We start from the raw sequence: 21740 nt of genomic DNA on the forward strand, positions 1-21740 counted from the left end.
AGACCTTGGTGCCGGGGAGTGCTGAGTGGGCTCTCCTGGGCGGGTGCTCCTCACTGGTGGATAAAGCGAGGGCCCCACCCCGACGCGACCTTAGCTTCCTTGGAAGGACCGAGCACCTCAGCGGCAGCTGGGAAAAAGGGCCAGGATCCTCTACTGTTAACCCCAGCTGTGTGTCGGGCCTTTTATACATCATCTGATGTGATCTTCAGGCCCCCGTCTTACAGGTGAGGAAACTGATGTTCAGGGAGGTTATGCGACACGTGCCAGGTCATTCCGAACCAGGATTTGGATGCTGGCCTGCCTGGCTTCAGAACCCGCGGCCCCTGGCTCCCCCTCCACACTTCTCTCTATCTCTGCTGAAGATGCGCCCTTCAGGCTGGACACAAAATGATTAAAGGCCCCACAGCCAAGAGCCACGATCTCCTGGCCACAGGGGCTGCCTTCGACAGGCTGTTGCACCGTGTTCCGCGCCGGGGTGGGAAGACGTGGGCCCTCTCTCTCTGCAATCTTTCCCTCCTTTCCTGCACTCATTCTGAGGCCTCATTTTCCTGTCTTCTCCCAGCCTCCCTCTGGCCTCTCTCTGGCCCTGATCCCAGCTCCCACTGGGTTATTCGCCAGGAATTTGGGGGTGGGGTAGGTCTGAGCTCCCCCTCCTACCAGTCACCTCCACTGCTTGGATGTAGGAGGCAGAGCTGATAAGGCTGCCTGGGGAGATAGATGCCGGCTCTGGTCCCCGCGGGCCCTCTGACCCTCTCCCTGCCCTTGACCCCCCCGGAGCAGTCACCAGGAGGAGGCCCGGGTAATTGGTTCCATCCAAGACTCATCCTCAGTGGCGCGAAAGGGAAAGTTATAAATATTTTTACCTATAACTCATGACGAATAAAAATTTAATTACACTGAAAAATTTAAATTTCATAAGAAATAAATATTAATCCTGGAGAGTGACTTCTGTGGGAAGTTAACTTTCAAATGTCGTCAATCTGCAGGTGCCTGGGGTCTGGGGGGGGAAGGAGGAGGCCCCCAGTTCTGGCTCCTGGTTTGGAGTGGGGGTCTCCCCTCCTGAGACTGAGGGTTCAAAGACTCAGATCTCCACCCAGGGAAGAGTCCGCCCTCAGCTCGCTCCCTCTCTCCGATGATAATTGCTTACCTACCACGTCGAGAGATTTTTCTAGGTGCAGCGAAACTGCAGGAAAGGACACACATTGTTCTTGCCCCGTGTCACGTGGAGGCAGACGTTAAATGGATAACCACCAGCTACAGCCCCGTCGGTACCCCTCTGCTGGGCACAAATCCCTGCTTGGTTTTATTATTATTGTTATTTTACTTTTGAAAAATTCAAGGCTAACACACACCTAGAAAGATGCAAAACAAACACATAAGCATGCAGGGCAGGGAGGAATGACAGCGTAGGGGAAGGCACGTGGCCCAGGTCAAGGAAGCTAGCGTGGGCTCCCACGCTAGACGGTTGAGGGAGGGAGAGGCCCTGCCTTGAGGACCTTCACAGATCATTTGATGGATGGCTCCGGCTGCCTGGCCAGGGAGAGGGCGATTGGGGGTAAGGTGGCCTAATATTAGTAACAACATCTCAATACGTACTGGCGGTTTATCATGTGCCAGGCATGATTCTAGTCCCTTGATGGGTATTAGCTCATTTCACCCTGACAGAACCCCACAAGGAGAAAACAGAAACACAGAGAGGTTAATTAACAAGTCCAAAGTCACATAGCTGGTGGAAGGCATGGCCGGGTTACGCTTGAGTCCCCTGGCTTAGAGACTTCTCTGAGTTTCTGTGAAGTGGGACAGCCCAGGTCTTGGCCACAGGTGCCTGGCTTCCAGTGCCCTCTGGAACCTCTACAAATGCGCTCGTGTTTCACATCTGCTGTGTGGCCTCAGTCAAGCCTCTCAGCCTCTCTGAGTTTCAGGTTCCTCTTTCGTGACCCAAGGATTAAAAATCCCCACTCTGTGCCTCCGCAGGTTTGTACGGGGCTGGAAAGTGGTGTTGTAATTCTGGTCACAGTGACAAAGCTGATTCTAGCCGTGAGCCACTCTGGCCCATGTGCTGCTGGGGATATTGCAAGCCACCTCCCTGGGAGGCAGGCCTTATTCCCATCTGATGCTGGGGACACTGACATCTCAGGAGGAGCCTGAGGAGGGCGAGGTGATTAGAGAAGCTGCCTGTGGGCAGTGGTGGGGGTGGTGGGGTATTGTTCCAGGCAAGGGAGTTGAGGGCAGGATTTGGGACCTGCTCCAGGAGGGCTCTGACATGAGCAGAGGCAAGGAGAACGATGTGTGCATGTTGTGTTGGGGGAAGGGGAGGGCGGGCTGGGTTCTGAGCTGCCCACCTCATCTGCTTCCCCATTCCACAGATGCTAAAGTTGAGGCCACCCTGAGCTGGGGCTACGGAGCTGGGTCTGGGTCTGGGTTGCACCTGGGTAGAGAAGGGGGGCAGTGGGGGTAGGATCTTAGACTTGGGCCTGGCAAGCAAAGTCCTTGGCTCTTGAACCCGAGACCAAGGCCGAAGGGGGTGGCTGGGCCTGGCGCCAGCCTGGGGCGGTGCAGTGGGGCCCTGAGGGCCTTGTCCTGCAGCCGTCAGTGATATGGTGGGCTGGAACCGCCATGGCTCACATGTGAGAGAGCCCAGAGGAGGCTGGGGCCCTGAGTCTAATTTGCCCCTTTATGACCCTCCATGGAGGTAGGTGACTGACACTTCCAGCTCTCCAGGGACTAAACAGACCAGGTCCCCCTTAAGTATTGGGAAATACTCCGAGTCCTTATTTGGCTGGCCCGGGACCCCGAATGGGGGTACTTTAGGTGGGAGGTGGGGAATCCACCCTCTGTGGCAAAAACTCAGGAATGCTTCACCCTTTCCCCCAGGCCCAGACACACGTGTACAGATATTCACATATTCAGACATGGACGTGCACGCTGACACGCGTGTGCACACAGCTGTGTGTGCTCGCGCAGACACGCATACACACGGCTGCTGGTACGCAGGCGCCCACATAACCACAGATAGATTCCCGGGTATCCGTGGATCTCCGAGTGCCCCCTCCCGACAGCGTTCCGCTGATGGAATGCCGTAATATTTTTCTATTAAATGTTGCATTTGTTGTGCCTTTTAGTAGCTCTCCTCATTAAAAATGATATTATCCCCATAAATAAGCCGGCTCCTGAGAAGAGTGCCCGACTCCATTTCTCTTCCTAATTGAGACACTTAGCTTTGATTTGCTCGTTGGCACGTACCGAGCGGATTAATTTTCAATTAATGCTCGTGGGCGGGTGGCTGCAGGCAGCGTGGGCTTGCAGCCCAGTGGCCTGGGAGCAGGGGCAGGTGGGAAGGAGCAGGGGCAGGAGGACCCAGAGAGGGTGTCTTTATGTTTCCTGGCCGTGTGAAAGAGAGCACTGGGGACTCCCTGGAGCTTCGTGGTTTTGTTCTTTGTGGGAGAGTGGGCCCTGGAGGGCCCTCTCTGGTGGGAAGCACCCTCTTCTCTTACTAAGCGCTATGGGCTCAAAGTTTATGTCTCCTCCCACCCATTCCTATGTTGAAGCCCTAACTCCCCATGTGATGGTATTTGGAGATGGGTCCTGCTCATCCTCAGAGACCTACCCCTGGTCATTGACTTTCTAGGCAAATGCTGGGGAGGTGTTAGGGCTCCGAGGGTAAGTGGGTAGACAGGCCAGCTGACCTGGGTTCAAATGCTGGTTCTTCTGGTTAGCTCATGACCCGATCAGGTTATTCTATCTCCCTAGGCCTCAGTTTCCTCTGTAAACAAGGGTGATAATAAGAGTACTTATTTCTTTTTTTTATTAAAAAAATTATTTATTTTTGAGAGAGACAGAAGCAGGGCATGAGCGGGAGAGGGGCAGAGAGAGAGGGAGACACAGAATCTGAAGCAGGCTCCAGGCTCTGAGCTGTCAGCACAGAGCCTGATGCGGGGCTCAAACTCATGATCTGCGAGATCGTGACCCGAGCAGAAGTTGGCTGCTCAACTGACTGAGCCACCGGGGCGCCCCAAGAGTACTTACTTCATAGGGGTTGTTAAAAAAAAAAATTCGACCGAGTAAATATGAGCATCTCATTGGCTCTGTTAAGTGATTCATGAATTAGGAAAGGATTGTTTCAGGCAAGGTCACCTGCACTGAGGTGGAAGAAGGGCAAGGGGTCTCATTAAGTGGATTACTTCATCTTTGGGGGGTGGAGAGGGCCTATGTATGTGGAGATTGGCTCCCTGGTGCTGATCACAAAATTCCCAACTGATTGGTTAAGCCTCACGTTTCTGGGGGAGGCTGAAACCGCGATTATGTTAGATATTAAGCCCCAGGTTTTTTTTTTGTTTTTTTGTTTTTGTTTTTTTTAATTTTTTTTTTAACGTTTTTATTTATTTTTGAGACAGAGAGAGACAGAGCATGAACAAGGGTCAGAGAGAGGGAGACACAGAATCTGAAACAGGCTCCAGGCTCTGAGCTGTCAGCACAGAGCGATGCGGGGCTCGAACTCACGGACCGCGAGATCGTGACCTGAGCCGAAGTCGGACGCTTAACCGACTGAGCCACCCAGGCGCCCCTAAGCCCCAGGTTTGATGGCTTGGCCTATGTGATGCCATTTTAAGCCTGTGGTTTTCTTTTCCTCTTTTTTTTTTTTTTAAATTAAAGATTTTATTTTTAAGCAATCTCTACACCCAACATGGGGCTCGAACTCACAACCCCGAGATCAAGAGTCACATGCTCCACCGACTGAGCCAGCCAGGCGCCCCAAGCCTGTGGCTTTCTTTTCAACAGGGTGTTGTGCCAATTAGATGAGAGAAAGCATTTATACTTGGCACTCAAAGTATGGTGTCTAGACTGGAAGCATCGGTATCTCCTGGGTGCTTATTAGAAATGCAGAATCTCAGGCCCCACCCCAGACCCGCTGCCCCGGGGCTCACATTCTGGCTCTGTGGATGCGCAGTGGGTGCCCACTTCAGCTTTGGCACTGGCCTCACGGGTCTCCACCTGTAAACGTGGAGATCAGGACGCCACCTCCCGGAACAGATCGGAGAGCTCAATGAGATTAAGCAGAAGGTAGCTCCGGGAGTTGTGCAAGGTGATTCTGAGATTGCGAAGCTCCAAAAGCATTTTTGCGCATGTTTTATTTACTTTTCCTTTGTCCTTTAATTTACTCTTCCATCGTTCGCATTTTAAACGTGAGCAATGGAGGCATTTCAAACCAAGTGATGAGTCCAAGCTCATTTGCTGAGTCAGCCGCACAACTGGGTCTGGTCCCAGGACTGGTGGCCGTGAGCAGCGCCAGGCCTCAGGGAGCTCCTAGAGCAGTGGGATCAGGCCACAGCCCCTCCCTCCAGCCACTGAAACCCTCCGGGTGCCTATCTCTCTCTGGATTGTGCTGTTGGCCCGTTTCTCCTTTTTTGTGTGTGTTGGGAGTGGAGGTGGCTGCAGATCGGGGAGGGTGGGTGACAGGAAAGATGGGGCAGCTCTGGGATCTGACGGTTAATTAAAATGTCCTCATGGGTGATCAATCCACAGTCAACGGCTTGAATCCACAATGACCCAGCTTCTTTCTGGCTGAGCACGTGGCCTTCCTGGTGGTGCTGGCAGGAGGCCCTGCTGTCTTCCTCCTGGTCCTTGGAGGCCCGGGACGGGATGTGCTGTCGATGCTGCCTCCAAAATATTCCCATCTTGTTTCCATAATAGCTTCTGTCACTGCTCTTGACAGGCCAGCCATTAAGTCTTTGGCAAAATTGTAAGAATTATTAACATATGAGGTTTTATATTATTTGACAGCTGTCGGCTCCTTTGGAATCCACATCACCCTGTCCCCTCTCTCCCCTCCCATCCTCTCCCTTGGCGTCACCCCTCTTGGCCCAGAAGGATGGGAGGGGCCTCCCAATCACTGGGGAACCAGGGGGAGACAAGCCCATGTCAAACTTCACTCACAATCGCTCCTGCGCATCTGTGGGATGTTCCCTGGGGTCTCGCACACCACATCTCTCGCCCTAACCTGGATCATTCCTCAGCATGGACCCTCCTCATCCACACCCCTGGCTTCAATGGCTTCAGTGACGACTCACCACCCTCTACTTACCTCCCAACTGTGCCCCAGACCCAAGTGCCCATCTGTTTCCTGGACATCTCTCTGACGCTTCAAAGACTCCGTCCTGGCTCTGCCTCTTGAGTTTTCCATTTAGGTCCTTCCTCCACCATCCACCTGTCTTCTAGGCCAGAAATCTGAGGGTCACCCCAGTCTCTTCTGCCTCCCACACCCTCACAAGTCTCAGATCTCCAAGCCCTGTCCATTCTGCTTCCTAAAGGCCTCTTGACTCTCCCCTCCCCTCCCTTTGCCCTTGTCTGGGTCTTGGCCTCTGCTCCTGGGCCACCATACCTGCTTCCTCGCTGGTCAGTGCCCAGACCCCTCGGGCTTTCCGGGTAGTGCATGCCTGCCCTGCTTCCAAAAGCCCGCAGCGTTTCCCTGGAGCCCTCCCTGCTTTTCAGGTCCCCTCTTGGTCGGTTGCTGAGGGGAGTTGCTGCATAAATGCCCCCGCTCCTACCCCTGTGGGTGGGATAATTGAGGTCCAGGGTCTACACAGGTCCACAAGGTCACTAGAATGAAGCTCCACTGTAGTAACTGGCTTGCTGAAGGCACACGTCTCATCTTCCTCCCTCCCCTGCCTCCCTCCCCAACTCCCCTGCTGGGTTTCTGGGATGCCTCCCAAAGAAACTGCTTGCACTCAAATCCTTGTCTCAGAGTTGGCTTCTAGGGAGCCCAAACCAAGACGGGACTCATGATTTGTCCATCCCGCACACCCCAGGGTGACCCTTGGGCTCTGCACATCTGATTCTTTCTCTCCCTCCTTAGGATTACACGCTATGGCTTTTATTCCTTCACACTGCTGCAGCGAAAGGAGGTCTTTGGAAACCTGAATGTATACAGCATTTGGGGACTGCTGCTTACGTTTCAAAAGCAGTTGCCACAGGCTTCAGATGGTATGCTTTTTTGGTGCCATCGTTAGATAGAGTTATGCTTTTACACAGCTATTAGATAATACAGATATAGGGCCATCAGTGTTAAAGAGAACCACGTTCTCAAATATCAAAGTAACATCACGAAGCTATCCTTACTAACACTTGAGTTGGTTAGCACAAGAATTAACCAGGTAACGGAGATGGGCAAAGTCGGTTCCTCCTAAATGCTAAAAGTGGCATTTCAAATTAGTGTAGGCATGGAGGCAGAGAATTAGTTAATCGTGTGGGAAAAACGCAGACACCTACTTCCTGCAAATTCCCGATAGATAGAAATGTGAAGATAAAAAAAATGAAATCATGAGAGATCTAGAGGAAACAAAGGCGATCATCTCCAGATGCGGTGGGCCTTCCCAGGGAGACAAGGGAAGAAGCCACAGGCAGGATGGTGAGAACCAGTGGAATGAACAAAGAATCCCGAAGTCAAAAAGCAGACCAGGTGGGAAACTCTACTGGCAGCACGCACTATAGCAGGAAAAGAAGAAATTGAGTAGGGTTTGGTCGACTCAATCTCCATTTTTGTTTGCTCCTGACACGTAGTTTAAAAAAAAGAAAAAGTCAGCCAAAGCTGGAACAAATCCTGGAAAGGTGAACCTTTGGCCGTCCGCTCATGAAAGCGCTTACCCTGGCGATCAGGAAGTTCTTCCTGGTGTTCACCCCGCATCCTTCTTGCTTCGGTGGGAGCTTTTCTATGCTTTAGGCCTCAGGGGAGAGGGAGGGCCTTTTCTTGAAGTGACTTCAGATAGTATGTGTGGTTCCCAGGGCGTCCAGGCCAAGAGGCTTCGGGAATTGCCACATGCCTTGCCACATACCAGGTCCGGGAGGTTCCGGCTTCTTAGAGGTTCTCCTGGGTCTTCATCCTGGATCCAGAGCTGGTCTTCCCCTCATGCCGGCTTCCTCCCTGTCCCCATCTCCTTCCGGAGCGCACTGGGATCCTACCCGGAGCTTGTCCCGAGACCCATTCTGAACCGCATCTGGATCCCGGTCTTGGGCCGTCTCTGACCCCCAGCGCACCCATCCGGGGCTGTGGCTGGAGCCCCTATGGCCAGATCCTGTCGGGCTGAGCTGCTGCTCTGAGCCAGGCCGGCTGTGCAGGGAACAGATGGGCTCCCCGTGGACGTGGCAGCGGCACAGAAGTTAATCCACTTTTATCTCGTTATGGTGACAGCCACCCTGTTAAATGGAATGGACTATCGATTCGGGGCTCACTTCCAGCCCGAGGATTTTCCATCACAGGCCTGAGTAGAATAGGAGAAAAGCAACACTTATTAACTCGGATGCCAGTCAGGGGAGCTGGGGGTGGGGGGGAGTAGGGGCTGGGCAGGCGCAGGCGCGAGGGGCGCCGGGGATCGGGGCTCAGACCTGGGGTGTGGGGGAGCCCCTCCTCGCCTCCTCCCTCAAGGAGGACGGGGAGATGAGGGACGGGTGTGTGCATGCACACGTGCAATGCTGATACGTACACGCACGCACGTGCAACACCGACACACATATGCACCCGCCGTGGACACATGCCTGCACACGTACCCATCATCGACACACATATAGTCCCAAGTGTTGACACACAGAAATGCACAGTCCTGACTTACATAAATAAACACTCCCTGCCGACACACATATGCACAACCCTGGCACAGGCTTCCGCGATGCTGGTAGATACACATCCGAACGCATGCTGACACATATTCTGATACATTCTTTTTTTTTTTTTTAATTTTTTTTTAAACATTTATTTATTTTTGAGACAGCGAGAGACAGACCACAAGCAGGGGAGGGGCAGAGAGAGAGGGAGACATAGAATCCGAAACAGGCTCCAGGCTCCGAGCGGTCAGCACAGAGCCCGACGCGGGGCTCGAACTCACGGACCGCGAGATCGTGACCTGAGCCGAAGTCGGACGCTTAACCGACTGAGCCACCCAGGTGCCCCGATACATTCTTTAAAAAAAAAATTTTTTTTTAATGTTTATTTATTTTTTTGAGAGAGACAGAGACAGAGCTTGAGCGGGGGAGGGGCAGAGAGAGAGGGAGACACAGAATCTGAAGCAGGCTCCAGGCCCTGAGCTGTCAGCCCAGAGCCCGACGCGGGGCTTGAACCCATGAACGGAAGCGAGGTCATGACCTGAACGGAAGTCAGTGGCTTAACCGACTGAGCCCCCCGCCAAGTGCCCCTATACTGATACATTCTTGCTCATGGTGTTGACACACGCCCAACACTGATACACACATAAACGCTGGCTCGCTGACCCACCTTCTACAGACACACCTACTACCAACCAGCAGTCACATCCAAGGGACACATATGTGCCCTGCTGGTAGCCTAATACAGACAGAAACACAGTGGCGGTGCTGGCGTAAATATCGTCTCCCACTGACACAAATTAACGACGCACATGTACATGACACGTATACACCTATACACAATATTCACACATACACACACTCACACTCATGAGTTCGCTGACGGTTCCCTTTGTTCAGGCCCCTGGTCATTATGGAACACTTTTCCAGCTATTGTTTTGATCAGGTGCTGGGCTGAACGGTAGAGTGAGACCTGGTGCCCGCCCTCAGGCAGCTTTGCCTGGAGCGGGGAGATGTACACACAAACAGACCACACAACACACATAGTAATTACAGCTGCCTCATATATAGTACTTGTATATGGCCCTTACCGTGGTAAGCACTTTACATGTATAAACTTAAAATGTCTATAACAGCCTTTGGAGGTAAGTACTATTATTAGCTTCAGTTTATGAGGGACTTGGACACAGAGAAGCTAAGTGACATGCCCGAGGTCACACAGCTCTGGAGCAGTAGAGCTGGGATTTGAACTCAGGCCATCAGGCTCTCAAGCATGCGTAACCTGTGTGTGTGTATTGTTTCCTTGCATCCGAATCTGACCGGAAAAAAGCCCCCCAAACCGAAACATGGGCCACCCCCATCGTAGACCCAGACCTATCTGCACACAGACACACACCCACGGTACTGTCATGGCCCATTTGGAATGACCCGCACCCACCTCCTGGGAAGGCTGCGTGCAGGGAGGGTGCAGGCCGAGGACCTCACAGTGGCCTGCCTCTGCGGGGAGGGGCAGTTCATGTTGGAAAGGGCCCTGGAGAGGAGGGGTGTGGGGCTGTGGGGTGGCGTGGGGGTGTGCTTTTCCAGCTGTCTTGTCTCCGGTCTGTTGTCCCGGGGCCTCTTCCTCTACCCGTTTCCTAATTCCCTTTGGCTGTTTTATGCAGCTGGGATCTCTCAGGACCAGGGCTGGAGCGGTGTGGGGTGGGGGCGGGGGCGGGGGCGGGGGTGGGGGTGGGGGCGGGGGCGGGGGCGGGGGCGGGGGCGGGGGTGGGGGTGGGGATGCTGCTAGGCGGCAGAACTGGTTTTCTCAAAGGGGTTGGGGAAGGTGAGTCACTAAGCAGGACAGCTGTGAGCTGGGCCTGGAGGCCTTGCTCCTTGGGACAAGTTCTGGAAAGGTATTTTGGGCTGCAGCCAAGTGACCAGGGGCCTGGAGCTGCGCTGACCACGTGCAGTCCCTGTTTAGGACCGACTACTTTGGTTTGAGCCACCCCTGTGGGCAGGTCCCTTAGTCCTCAGTTTCCTCGTCTGAACCTAAGATTCAGGTTGAATCCTTCTGGTGTGATGGTATTTGGAGGAGGGGGATTAGGTTCAGATGAGCTCATGAGGCCAGGAGCCCCATGATGGGGTCAGAGCCCTTTGTAAGAGGAGACGCTGTAAGGAGTCTTGCTCTTTTGGTGTCCCCCTCCCCCGTCCCCTCCCAGCATGCAGAGGAGGTCGTGTTAGCACACAGACAGATGGTGGCCGTCTACCAGCCAGGAAGAGGACTGTCACCAGTACCCCACCATGCTGGCCTCCAGCCACCAGACCTGTGGGAAGATAAATTTCTATTGCTTCAGCCCCCTCAGTCTGTGATATTTTGCTACGGAAGCCTGAGCTGACTATGACAGGGCTTCAGGGAGGTCTGCTGGTGAAGGCTGGTCTGAGGCCGGCACCGAGAGCTGGCTCTCTCAAGGACCACACTGCAGCCGGGGCTTGCCTTGTGTCTCCTTTCTTGCCCAACTGTCCCACCTCAGCCCAGCTGTCCCCCCACCTCAGCCCAGCTGTCCCCCCACCTCAGCCCAGCTGTCCCTCTACCTCAACCCAGCTGTCCCTCTACCTCAACCCAGCTGTTCCCCTATCTCAGCTCAGCTGTCCCCCCACTTCAGGCCAGCTGTCCCCTCATCTCGGTCTAGCTGTTCCAACTGCTCTCCCAGTATAGGCCTAGCGATTCCCCAACGTTAGTCAAGATGACCTTCCCAGGTCAACCCAGCTGCTTCCCAACACGAACTTAGTTGTTCTTTCACATCTGCTGTCTGTTCCCTTAGATCAGTCCAGATGTTTCCCATGTCACCCCGCTGTTGTACCTTATCAGACCAGTGGCTCTGCCCTCCCATCAGGCCAGGTGCCCCACCCCATCTGCTCGGCCGTTCTCCCCCAACACCATCCCAGCTATTTCTCCTCGGGTCAGCCCAACTGTCCCCTTCCACATCTGTCCCCCCACCTTTCCCTCGTCACATCAGCCCAGCCGTCCCCCTCCCCTCGCCCTCGCATCAACTGGTTCTCTCCTTATATCAGTTCAGTGGTTCTCTTTTCTGGGCACCTTCTCAGGGAGTGGAAGGGATATGTTGAGTTTCCCCAGGGCAGCTTCTCTGGTCTTGCTAGAGGGGTTCCCTACTGGGCTCCAACTTCCCTCACCCCATGGGAAGCAGGGGCATGGCATGAGGTGTCTAATCCTGGGCTCATACCTACTCTTCCATGAGAATGGAAAGGGTGGGGAGAAGGACGTACTTGAGACTGGAAGAAGTAGAATTCATGTATTCCCTACCTCCCCTCCATTGGCAGGAGGGACCCCTACATCATCGCCAACCCCTCCCAGAGACGGGCGGGGTACCTGGCCTTACACCACCTCCAGAGAGTCAGGGGGAACCCCAGGCGTTCCACGGTCACCCCGGCTCCAGATAGGAGAGACACCCCCTCAATCATCCCCTTCCCCAGAGATGAGAACAACCTCTGGAATCATCTTCCCCACCCTAATCTGAACCCCTGGAGGAGAGAAGACAGATCCTGATTAAATATGCAAATTCAAACAGATGGTGGAGCAGTGATGGGCGGGCTGTCAGGGGAGCATGTCACCATGTGATGTGTGTGCCTTTGTGTAAATGTGTGTCTGTGCAATGAGTGTGGAGGACACTGCATGGGGGAGGGGGGAGTCTGGGAGGGCGGCGCCGCCTCTGGCCAATGGGGCTGGATTGCGTGGGGTGGGGATTCCGCGGGAGGGGAAGAGAGTGCAATGACTTTCCACCGTGGGCCAGCCTGGGACCTCCCTGTCTCCAGCTCTCCAGGCCTCTCCAAACCGGGATGCTAATTCCACCAGGTCCAGGCTGGGACGGGAGGGGATTCGTTAGTATAATCTGCACCTGTATCTCTGCTCTTGCCATCGGCCAAACAATAAAAGACACAATATTTACACAACTTACTGGGGGAAGCAATATTGGGCCATTGATTTTGTGTCCCTCTGATTTTCACGGTCTAAACCTTAATGGTTTTTAATCATAAAATATTAGCGCCGCAGGGTACTTAGCACCGGCACCTTGCTGGTGAGGGATGGCACCCCGCCTCCTCCCCAGCTCCAAGGAGAGCGTCCCATGGAGGAGGGGCCAATACCTCACACACACACACACACACACACACACACACACACACACACACGCAGGGCAGCGGAGCCTTCAGGAATCTGCTGTGGAATTGGTCCAGGTCCAGGAACAGTTGGGGAGCCCCTGAGAGCAGGGCACTCTAGGATCTGTCCCCCCGTTTCTGGAGACAGAGCAGGCTTGAGGAAATCAACAGATTCTCAAAAAGTGGAGATTTGCCTTCATCAAGAGTGTTTAAAATACAATCTTTTATTCTTGCCTTTTCCATCCCCCAATACACCCTCACCCTCGCTCAGTCTGGGGACTCCTATCCACCCATTAAAATCTCCTAAGTGGAGTGGGACCAGTTTGCATTCATTTCTGTATCTTCAGCTCTTGGCCCAGGGCTCAGTATTGGTTGAATGAATGAATGAGTGAGGAAGTGAATGTAACTCATTCATTCATTCAATAAATATTTACTGATTATCTACTCTGTGTCTGGTCTCAGAGATGCCTCTGAGTCGGGGCCTGCCCTCACCATGGCAAATACTATCATGTGGTCCTGGGAGGCCCCAGGTGCTGGGGGGGTGGGCTCAGGAAAGAGAGCCTGGGGACTGAGACGGAATGCGTTTTTCAGCAGGGGGGTTGACACGCATCAATAAAGTTCAGCCTCCCAACAAAGATGCAGACTCTGAGCCCATCTCAGCCCAGCCCTGTCTTGTCCCGTCAGGGAGGACTTCTAGGTGGGGCTTCCCCGGAGAGTGAGGTTTGACTGTTGTGTGTGATGTGTGCACGTGCACGTGCGTGTGCACGCGTGTGTGAGTGTGCGTATGTGTGCAGGAAGCCCTGCCGGGGAGAAGCCGGTGCAGAGGAAGAGGCGGGTGGGTGTGGTTGTTGCTGTTGTTTATTTTTTCCAGAAAGTGAACACACTGTCCACCCCACCCTGCGACTCCCCTCCTCAGTGCCTGCGGGGAAGTCGATAGCAATGGATTAAACAGCGAGGAGAAGGCTGAGAGCACAATTGGAAGAAAGATAAAGATAATTAAAACTAATTCCAACTGCTCCCAGAGAAATCAATTTCATAACTTCGGTGCGTCCCTAAACTTGTTCCTGAGGTGCAGCAGGACGTCTGAGAGCACAGAGCAGGCGCCGGGTATGTGGTGTGAGGACACAATTGTTCATGGATGTGCAGGTGTGTGCATGTGGCTTCCTGTGGGTGTGTCCATGTGACTTCATGCACAGGTGTGCATGCTTGCACGTACACCTGTGTGTGCTTTGTGTATGCGGGGGCACACGCAAGTGTATGAAGCAGCAATTCCTTTGAGTCTCCGTGGGACACCAGCTCGTGGCCTCACCCGATCCAGTGTGCAAGGGGCAAGAGAGTAGGGTGGCCGAGTGGGCTTAGGCCGCCTCTCCTGCACCCAGATCCTTCCTCTTGCTTGCTGCAGAGGCCTCCTAGCTAGTCCAACTCCCCTATATACATACAGGGAAACTGAGGCCCAGAGAGTGGAGCCTTGCTCTGGTTCACACAGCAAGTAGGAAGCTTAACCGGGTCCAGGATTATTCTGGTCTCCCGGGTTTCCTCTACTCTAGGGACTTCAGTGCCCACTTGGGTGAGGACAGCGAGGGATGGAGGGGGAGGTACATCTGACCTCATATGGCTGGAGCTCCCGTGTGAACAGCCCTTAAGTTACTCACTTATTCTTCGTCCACGAACTGAGCACCTACTGTATGTCAGGCCCTGGGGGTTCTCTAGCTTGGCTGAGGGCTGGGGGTTGGTCACAGGTGCCTCTGGGAGAGGCTGGGTCCTCTGGAGGAGAGGAGTGCCGGATGGTGGCCTCTCTATGCTCCTCACCAGGCAGCCTCTGAAGCAGAGCCCAGGACAGAGCACTCCTAGGAACCATGGGCTGCCAAAGGGTCCACCTTTGGCTCTGTTGGCATCGCTGTCACAGCCGGTGACTTCTCACAGAGACCTCATGGCTCGTCCCTCATGTGACTGCCTGGTGAGTGGGCCAGGCTAGGGCTCCCCTCCCCCCCAGCCCCCACCCTGTGGTGAGCTTGCCAGGGGGAGGGCAAGGGGGAGGACAGGTCTGTTATGTCTCTGGGCTGCCCAGGACCTGGCACACAGACCCTGGCACACAGCAGGCGCCCCTCCAGCACAGGACTGGAACATTAGTGAACGTCTGAGATATTGAAGTGAGCCAGAAAAAATGAAGCCAAGAAGACTGTTCACATCCAGGTGTGGGTATCAGTTACTCTACATGAATGGTTCCCTCTACCTGCCTGTCCTCGTGTCCTCGTTAGTAAAATGGAGCATATTATCCGCATGGCAGCTGCTGTGAGTCTCGGAGGAGGTGATGTACAACAAGTGTCCAGCACATAGCTTGTGGGTCCACACGTTCTTGTGGGTCCCGGGTTTCCTAGAGGGGTTTGCCCAGTGAGCAAGGAGCCGGGAAATAGCTCATGGCCACATAGATGCCTGGAAGCAGGGGAGTGGATGGGATCTCTTGCAGCGCCTCCAGGGCAAGGAGTCTGGGCACATTTATCCATCCTTCGTGGTGGGCTTGGGAGTGAAGGACCCCTGGGGCTCCCAGGTCAGGCACCAGTTCCTGCAGTTCCCCATATTACCTCTAGATGGCAGCATTGGCGAGCAGGAGCCGAGTGGGAGAGGACGGGAGGGGGCTGGGCCAGGCGGGATGGGCTAAGGCAGGCTACCCGGCTCTCCAGTCCCCAGGCCCCCGCACCTCCCCACTGTCTGTGAGCAGAACGCGGAGGGGCGCGGGGTAGGGGAGGCGATCTCTTGAGAATTCTTGGACTGGGGAGGAAGACTTGTCCCTTCTCTTCTTGAGACAGCCCCTCTGGGAGTTAAAGATTTCCAGCTCTGGGGTCTGGGCATCCAGGCAGGACAGGAATGGCTGCAACCTCTTTTCTCAAAGATCCTTCTACCCTTAGGAGTGGGGCCTTCAGAGGTGTAGGTGGGAGGAGGTCTCTGGCAGAAGGGCAGGGGGCACCCATGCAAGCGGGAGATGCCTAGCAGCTCCCGCATGTGCCATAATGGGACCAGGGCTGAGCGCTGGAAACCCATCCTTTCTGCCCCACGTTTCTTGGCGTCCCCTCCTCACTCTCTCCCTTTACCCAGGAAGCCTGCGAGGAGCAGATGGGAACTGTCAGCAGCTCATTAGGGTTACAGATGGGGAGCTGGGAGTGAAAGAGGGAGGAAGGGAGTTGGAGGGGTAGACTCGTTGGCCAGGCCCCTTGCGGAGCCCCAGGCCTGGCCCGGCAGGGGTGGCCATGGCCCGATATTCCCTTCTCAGCCCCTCCCAGCCCCAGGGGAAGTCCGGGGGTTCTCCAGGCAGCTGTATCTGGAAGTAACATGGATGTGAGGGTGGGGGCTGAGGAGCCGCAGGCCTCCTGGCCTGGAGAGAGCTGGATGGAAGTGTCCCTCCTCTCTCCTGCCATCCCACCACGTCTCTGGACTTCCCGGGGTTGGGGGCCGGAGGCACCCCCAGATCACAGGGGAGAGGGGACCAAGGGCCATCCTCAGCCAGTGGGTGCTCTGGGGAGACAACAGTGGGTGAGTCTAGACTATGGGGCCCTGAGTTGCTTGTGAGCTCCAGTATGCTGGGGTGGGGGGCAATTACTTAAAGATAGAGAACGTTCAAGGGATAGGTGCCACCAGCATCTTGACCATGAACAGTGAAGCGCCTGGGCAGTGGGTAGCAGCCAGGGCCAGGACCCAGAAGGCCCGGGTATGGGCATCTGTCTGGTCTGCTCCTGATTCCTGGTGGCCCTTTCTCTCAGCCTTAATTTCACCATTTGGTAAATAACAACAACAACAACAACAATAAATAATGGCTCCCGTTCACTCACACAGGACACAGGACAGAGGACACAGCATTTTACATATATTATTTTATTTAATACTCATAACCAGCCTATAGATACTTGGAGGGGGCAAATGACTTGACCAAGGTAATACACAAAGAAGCAAGAACTCAGACCAGGGGGCACTAGCTCTTTCCCCATGTCTTCCAGGAGGCTTAGGAGTGGGTGACTGAGGAGGGGGGAGGTCATTTTAAGGTTCCACATTTAGCCAACAGAAGTACAGGATGCCCGATGACATTTAAATATGAAATAAATTTCTAAGTGTGAGTATACTCCATGCAAAATTTGGGACATACCTATACTTCAAAATTATTTGTTGTTTATCTGGCAACCCTGGTCAATATAATGCATTTTATTGTGCACTTACTAACTGCCAGGCAGTGAAAGTCTGGGTGGAAGAGAGCAGAGGTCTATGTGGGTCATGCCCAGGTTTTACTCACTGCTAGGGATGCCTCTTTGGGCTCTGTTTCCTCGTCTATAAAATGAAGAAGAACCCCTTCCTCCTTCCTCCGAAGGATGACGGGAGCATCCAGTGCCTCAAGGGATGTGGGTGGCTTTGCAGAATCCAGAGAACTTTGCCAAGATGAGCCCTGGTCTGGTTCGTAGTGGATGCCAGCCTGTCCCCAGGCCCCTCCCCATCTCCCGGGCATCCGTCAGTGAGCCCCCCTGCCCACCTCCATCCATAGTTCTACAGATGCCGATGAGGAGGGGGCTGCATCTACAATAGAGCCTAGCAGTGCTTCTCAGGAAATCGGTGGTCTCTTAACCTCTTGGGGAGGTGCCCTGGCCAGCAATGGGCCTGAAGGGCCTGTGTCTGCACCGCAATGCCACCATTGTCTCGCCCGGGAAGCATCTGGCCCCTCAGAGTCTCAGTTTCCTCATCTGTGGTGGGGGAAGAAAGGATCTCCATCTCACGGGTCAGGGGGAGAGTGCAAAGAAATGGCAGAGTGTGGATGCCCAGGACGTGCTGGCTCTGCCCCACCGCTGGCTGTGTCTTGTGGCCAGGGACACACATCATGTCACTGCCCTGGCCAGTTCACTTAGAAAGACCACATCATGACGATCGTCTGCCGTAGGTGGATGATTGGGTGGATAGCCGTGGTTTCCCAGTGGCCTGGGCTGAGGTTTGTCTGCTGCTGTAAGGGACAGGGACACTCGGATGTGCTGTCACCGGCACCTTGGCACATGGAGTCACACACGCAGACACACACACTCTGTCAGCACACTCACACTTGGCACACCCACACAGATAGGGGGCTTCTCGATTCATCTCCTCTCCACTGTTTGCCTGGGGTTCTCCCTTTGGTCTGTGCACCGTGCTTCCTGGGCACCCACTGCACACCCACCCTGCCTGTCCTGGGATCCTGGTGCCACAGGCTGGGTTACAGGCTTGCATGGGACCACTTGAATTTGGTCTCCAAATTCACTTACACCCGTGGCACTCATTGTGCAACTTAAGTAATCAGTAAACCAAAATATTGTGAATGCACAAAAAGTTGATTGTAGAAAAAAATGGAAGTTTTCAGAAAGACTCTATCAAGGTGAATTGCTAAAAAAAAAAAAAAAAAAAAAATTTGCCGTCCCATTAGGTGCGGATAAGCAACTGTAAGATAAGATCGGAAACGAAATTGTAAAAATCTAGAAGATTCAGCACTCACATCACTTCACAAGTGTCTTTTACGCTCATGTGCCACTTTAGAGAAATCGAAATTGGAAATTGAGGATGATGTGTTGGGGGTTTAGTTTACCCAACAAATATGACGCCTCTCCCATCAGCAGACCCATAGGCAAAGGCAAGACTTTGGTCCTGCGCTAAAGAGAATGAAAAAGGCAAAAAACTTACATGCCGTGAGTTGAAATAAAACGTTGGAGCTCCGAAGGTGAGTATTTTTAAAATGATTTCCCCCAGAACCATTGTTTTTGGATTAACCCACCACCCCAAACGAATGGTCTTAGTTTAATCGGAAGGCTTGTATAAAAGGACACGTCTGGACACGTTCACTGCCATACGCCCTTCTAAGCAAATCCACGTGTACACACCCCAACCCCTGCACACGCACACATCCTCGCACACACGCAGATATGCAAAGGCACGTACACTCAGCCAAACAGTATACTTGCGCACAGACCCATGTGTGCACACGCTCTCACACCCCCAGGCTCCAGTGGACACACGGATGCTCACACGTAGTCACAGGCACACTCCCTCAGTTGGTAGCTCACGCACACCTGGGCACACGTGTGCATACGCACGCAAGCTGAACCTTTTTTTTTTTTTTTTTTCCTTTTGCAGAACGGTCAAGGCAATAAGCAGAGGTTGGTTTTTTAATCAGAAATTCACACTTGTGAGTTTTTCTCCACTTGGCCCAGTGGGAGGTTGTGGAGGAAGGTGGAGGGAGCGTGGGGAGGGAACTGGTGGGAGGAGGCAGGCCTCCAGGCTAGATTCTTTAAGCTGGCACCCGGCTGGGGAGACATGTGGCCATGCAGGTGAGCTAGACTCCAGCTGCATTATCCAGTGCCCTGCTCCGCTTTTATGTAAAATATAGCCAGGACCACCTCAGAAGGTGGCCCTTCTGGAGCTCCAGGAGGGAGGTAGGGGCAGCGACTCCAAATGAAAAAGGGCAGTGGGCTTCCTGGGGATCTAGGGCTGGAAAGGTCTGTTTAGTCCAGGTTGTTGCCAGAGGTAGGGACATTCCACTGGGGAGTTCTCTGGTCTGGGGCTTCCCCAAGCTGGCCTCAGGGGCACCACCTCAGACCTCCTGCATCTCTGGGAGTCGGGCTAAAGAATCTGCATTTTAAAAGTTCCTTAGGTAATTCTGCTGAGCAGTAAGGTTTGGAACCAACCCCTGATGGGAGCATATCCGGCTGCAGTAGAAAGACTTCCCTCTGGAGACCCCCAGGGACACACTATCTCCTGGTACCTTCGGAATCCTGTGTGATCTTGGCCAGGAGTGGGGAGATTTCTACGACAGGGTAGAGTGTCCCAGAACTCTGGGAGCTGGAAGGAAACTCATGCATGGGCCTTCTATTTTCATAAAAGGGGATACAGAGAACCAGAGGAAAAAGGACTTGCCTAAGGCCATTCAGGGAATCAGTGGATTGGTGGGATTTGAACCTGGGCCATCTGGTTCCAAAGCTCATTTTGTGTATCAGTCAGCATAGGCCAGGCTGTGCTGCCATAACAAATAACGCCCAAGTCTCCGTGGCTAAAAAAAACAAAAACAAAGACCAGACTTCTCATTTCTGCTATATGTCCAGCAAGAGTCAACAGAGCCTCTCTTCATCATCACTCTGTTCTTAGTCAGCTGGTCAACAGGGCCGCTGCCATCTTGGATTTTGCCAGTAGCTGGGCTGAGGGAAAGAGAGCCCTGGAGGGCGTGGTGGCATTTAAATGCTCTGGCCCAGGATTGGCCACACCTCTAACAGAAGTGGCCAGAACTAGTTGCCTGCCTCACTTCCAACTCTAAGAAGTGCAGTCCTACCCCCTGCCATGAAGGGGGGAGAATAGGAAAAATTTAGTGAACAGCACCTATCACCTATCTACTCTCTCCAACTCCCTGTAACATGGGGCCCAGGAGCTCTGCTGTGTCCCTGGAAGGGATTGCCTAGACTGCTAGCCTGAAACAGCCCTTCTCCTCCCCTCTGTAACCCAGTCCCAGCCTCTCCAGCTTATTTCTGCACCTCCCAGCCTCCCCCCCTGCCCCATCCCCTTTTAGGTCCAGTGGCTCCTATCCATGTTCCAACCTAGGGATTTTAAGTTCCAGTCCTGGCTTTGCCTCTAACCCACTGTCCTGGGTGTTCCAGAGTCTGTCCTTTCTCATCCAGTGGGTCTCAGTTTGCCCATCTGTACACTGGGACTCTGCCTCCGAATCTTGGCCCCTACTGCCTCTTGTGGGAAGTGTTTCTGGAGGCCTTTGCATGTTGAGACAACAGACCTGGGGGAACAGACTTTATTTTTCTTCCTTTCCTGTCCCTGTTTTAGAAGATCCCACATATGTTGGGCCTGAAGGCATCCCACGCGTCCTGGTTGCTGAAGGGGCTGCTGCTTCTGCCAGGAAAATCCCTTCCTGGAAGTGGGGAGCTCTCCCCAGAGAGGGGCCAGGGCAAGCTTGTCCCCTCCCTCCTCTTCATTTCCGTGGGGGTGGGGGCAGCTCCCAGGGCAGCAGGCTGTGGCTGGGCAGAGAATTCTGCCAGCTTCTCTTTGCCTCACCTGGAGACGGCCCAAAAAGTGTGCTTAATGTCTTGACGGATTTAGGTTTGATGTCTGGAAGGACTTTCTGGGAAGAAAAGTTATTGGATGGGAGCGGGGGTGGGGGGTGGGGGGGAGAGATGAAGGACAAGGGAATCTTCTCCATATAGATGTAACTTTTAATTAGCCTGTAAACCTTAAACATCTCTCACATTTTAAAAGTCGTTGTTAATGTTACAAAAGTAATACATCCTCACTCTAAAAAACAAAATCCAGAAGTTTAAAGAATGCAGAGTGAATATCCTTCCTCCTCCAGGCCCACCCTCCAGGGGCAACTTCAATCAGCAGCGTGGTGTCTATTCTTCCAGACCTTTCCGCATATACATACAGATAAAACCATAAGGTTTTAGAATTTCTTTCCTTTTTTTTTTCTTTTTTGAAATAAATGGAATTGTGTTTTTGCATATAAATACAGTTCTCTCACCCACTCATTCTTCAAGCGTGAACTGAGCCCCTGCCGTGTGTCTGGCCCTGTTTTAGGCCCCAGGCTTTGGCACAGACCTCCCTGCCTTAGCGTGGCCGAGGCGGGGGCTGCCGCTGGCTCTCGGAGAGGCTGGTTCCTCGGGAGGAGGAGGAGGCCACTCGGCCGTGGGACTGGTTGTCGGTGGCCTCACCGGGGGGTGTCTGAAGCAGAGAAGGGGGCTAGGAGGCTGGGCTGGCTTCTCCTCAGATGGGTTGGCGGTGTGTGCCGGGACTAGGGTCCAGGCCAGGTGGGGGACGGGGCAGCCAAGGTGTTCCCGGCTCTAACCGTGCAGGACTGAGTCCCCTTCATGGATCCATGAAGCCGGCCACCTAGGGTTGGGGCCACATTTATTGAGTGCCACTGTATACTAAGGCTTTCTTACATGTTACTGAATCCTCTACACTAGCTCTGCTCTTTTTAGAGCTTCCCGAATTAAACGCCACCT

At 53.7% G+C, this 21740-nt stretch overlaps 1 long non-coding RNA gene across 1 annotated transcript; it reads left to right on the forward strand.

Moving 5' to 3' along the window:
* Positions 1 to 10: 10 nt before the first annotated feature.
* LOC122227269 lies at positions 11 to 18833 on the forward strand. Its single transcript, XR_006205947.1, has 4 exons — positions 11 to 224; positions 13661 to 13851; positions 14557 to 14701; positions 18173 to 18833. It is a non-coding gene; the product is annotated as an uncharacterized LOC122227269 (long non-coding RNA).
* Positions 18834 to 21740: the final 2907 nt, after the last annotated feature.

This window comes from Panthera leo, chromosome C1 (genome assembly GCF_018350215.1).
Source record: "Panthera leo isolate Ple1 chromosome C1, P.leo_Ple1_pat1.1, whole genome shotgun sequence".
In the NCBI taxonomy this organism is placed as follows: domain Eukaryota; kingdom Metazoa; phylum Chordata; class Mammalia; order Carnivora; family Felidae; genus Panthera; species Panthera leo.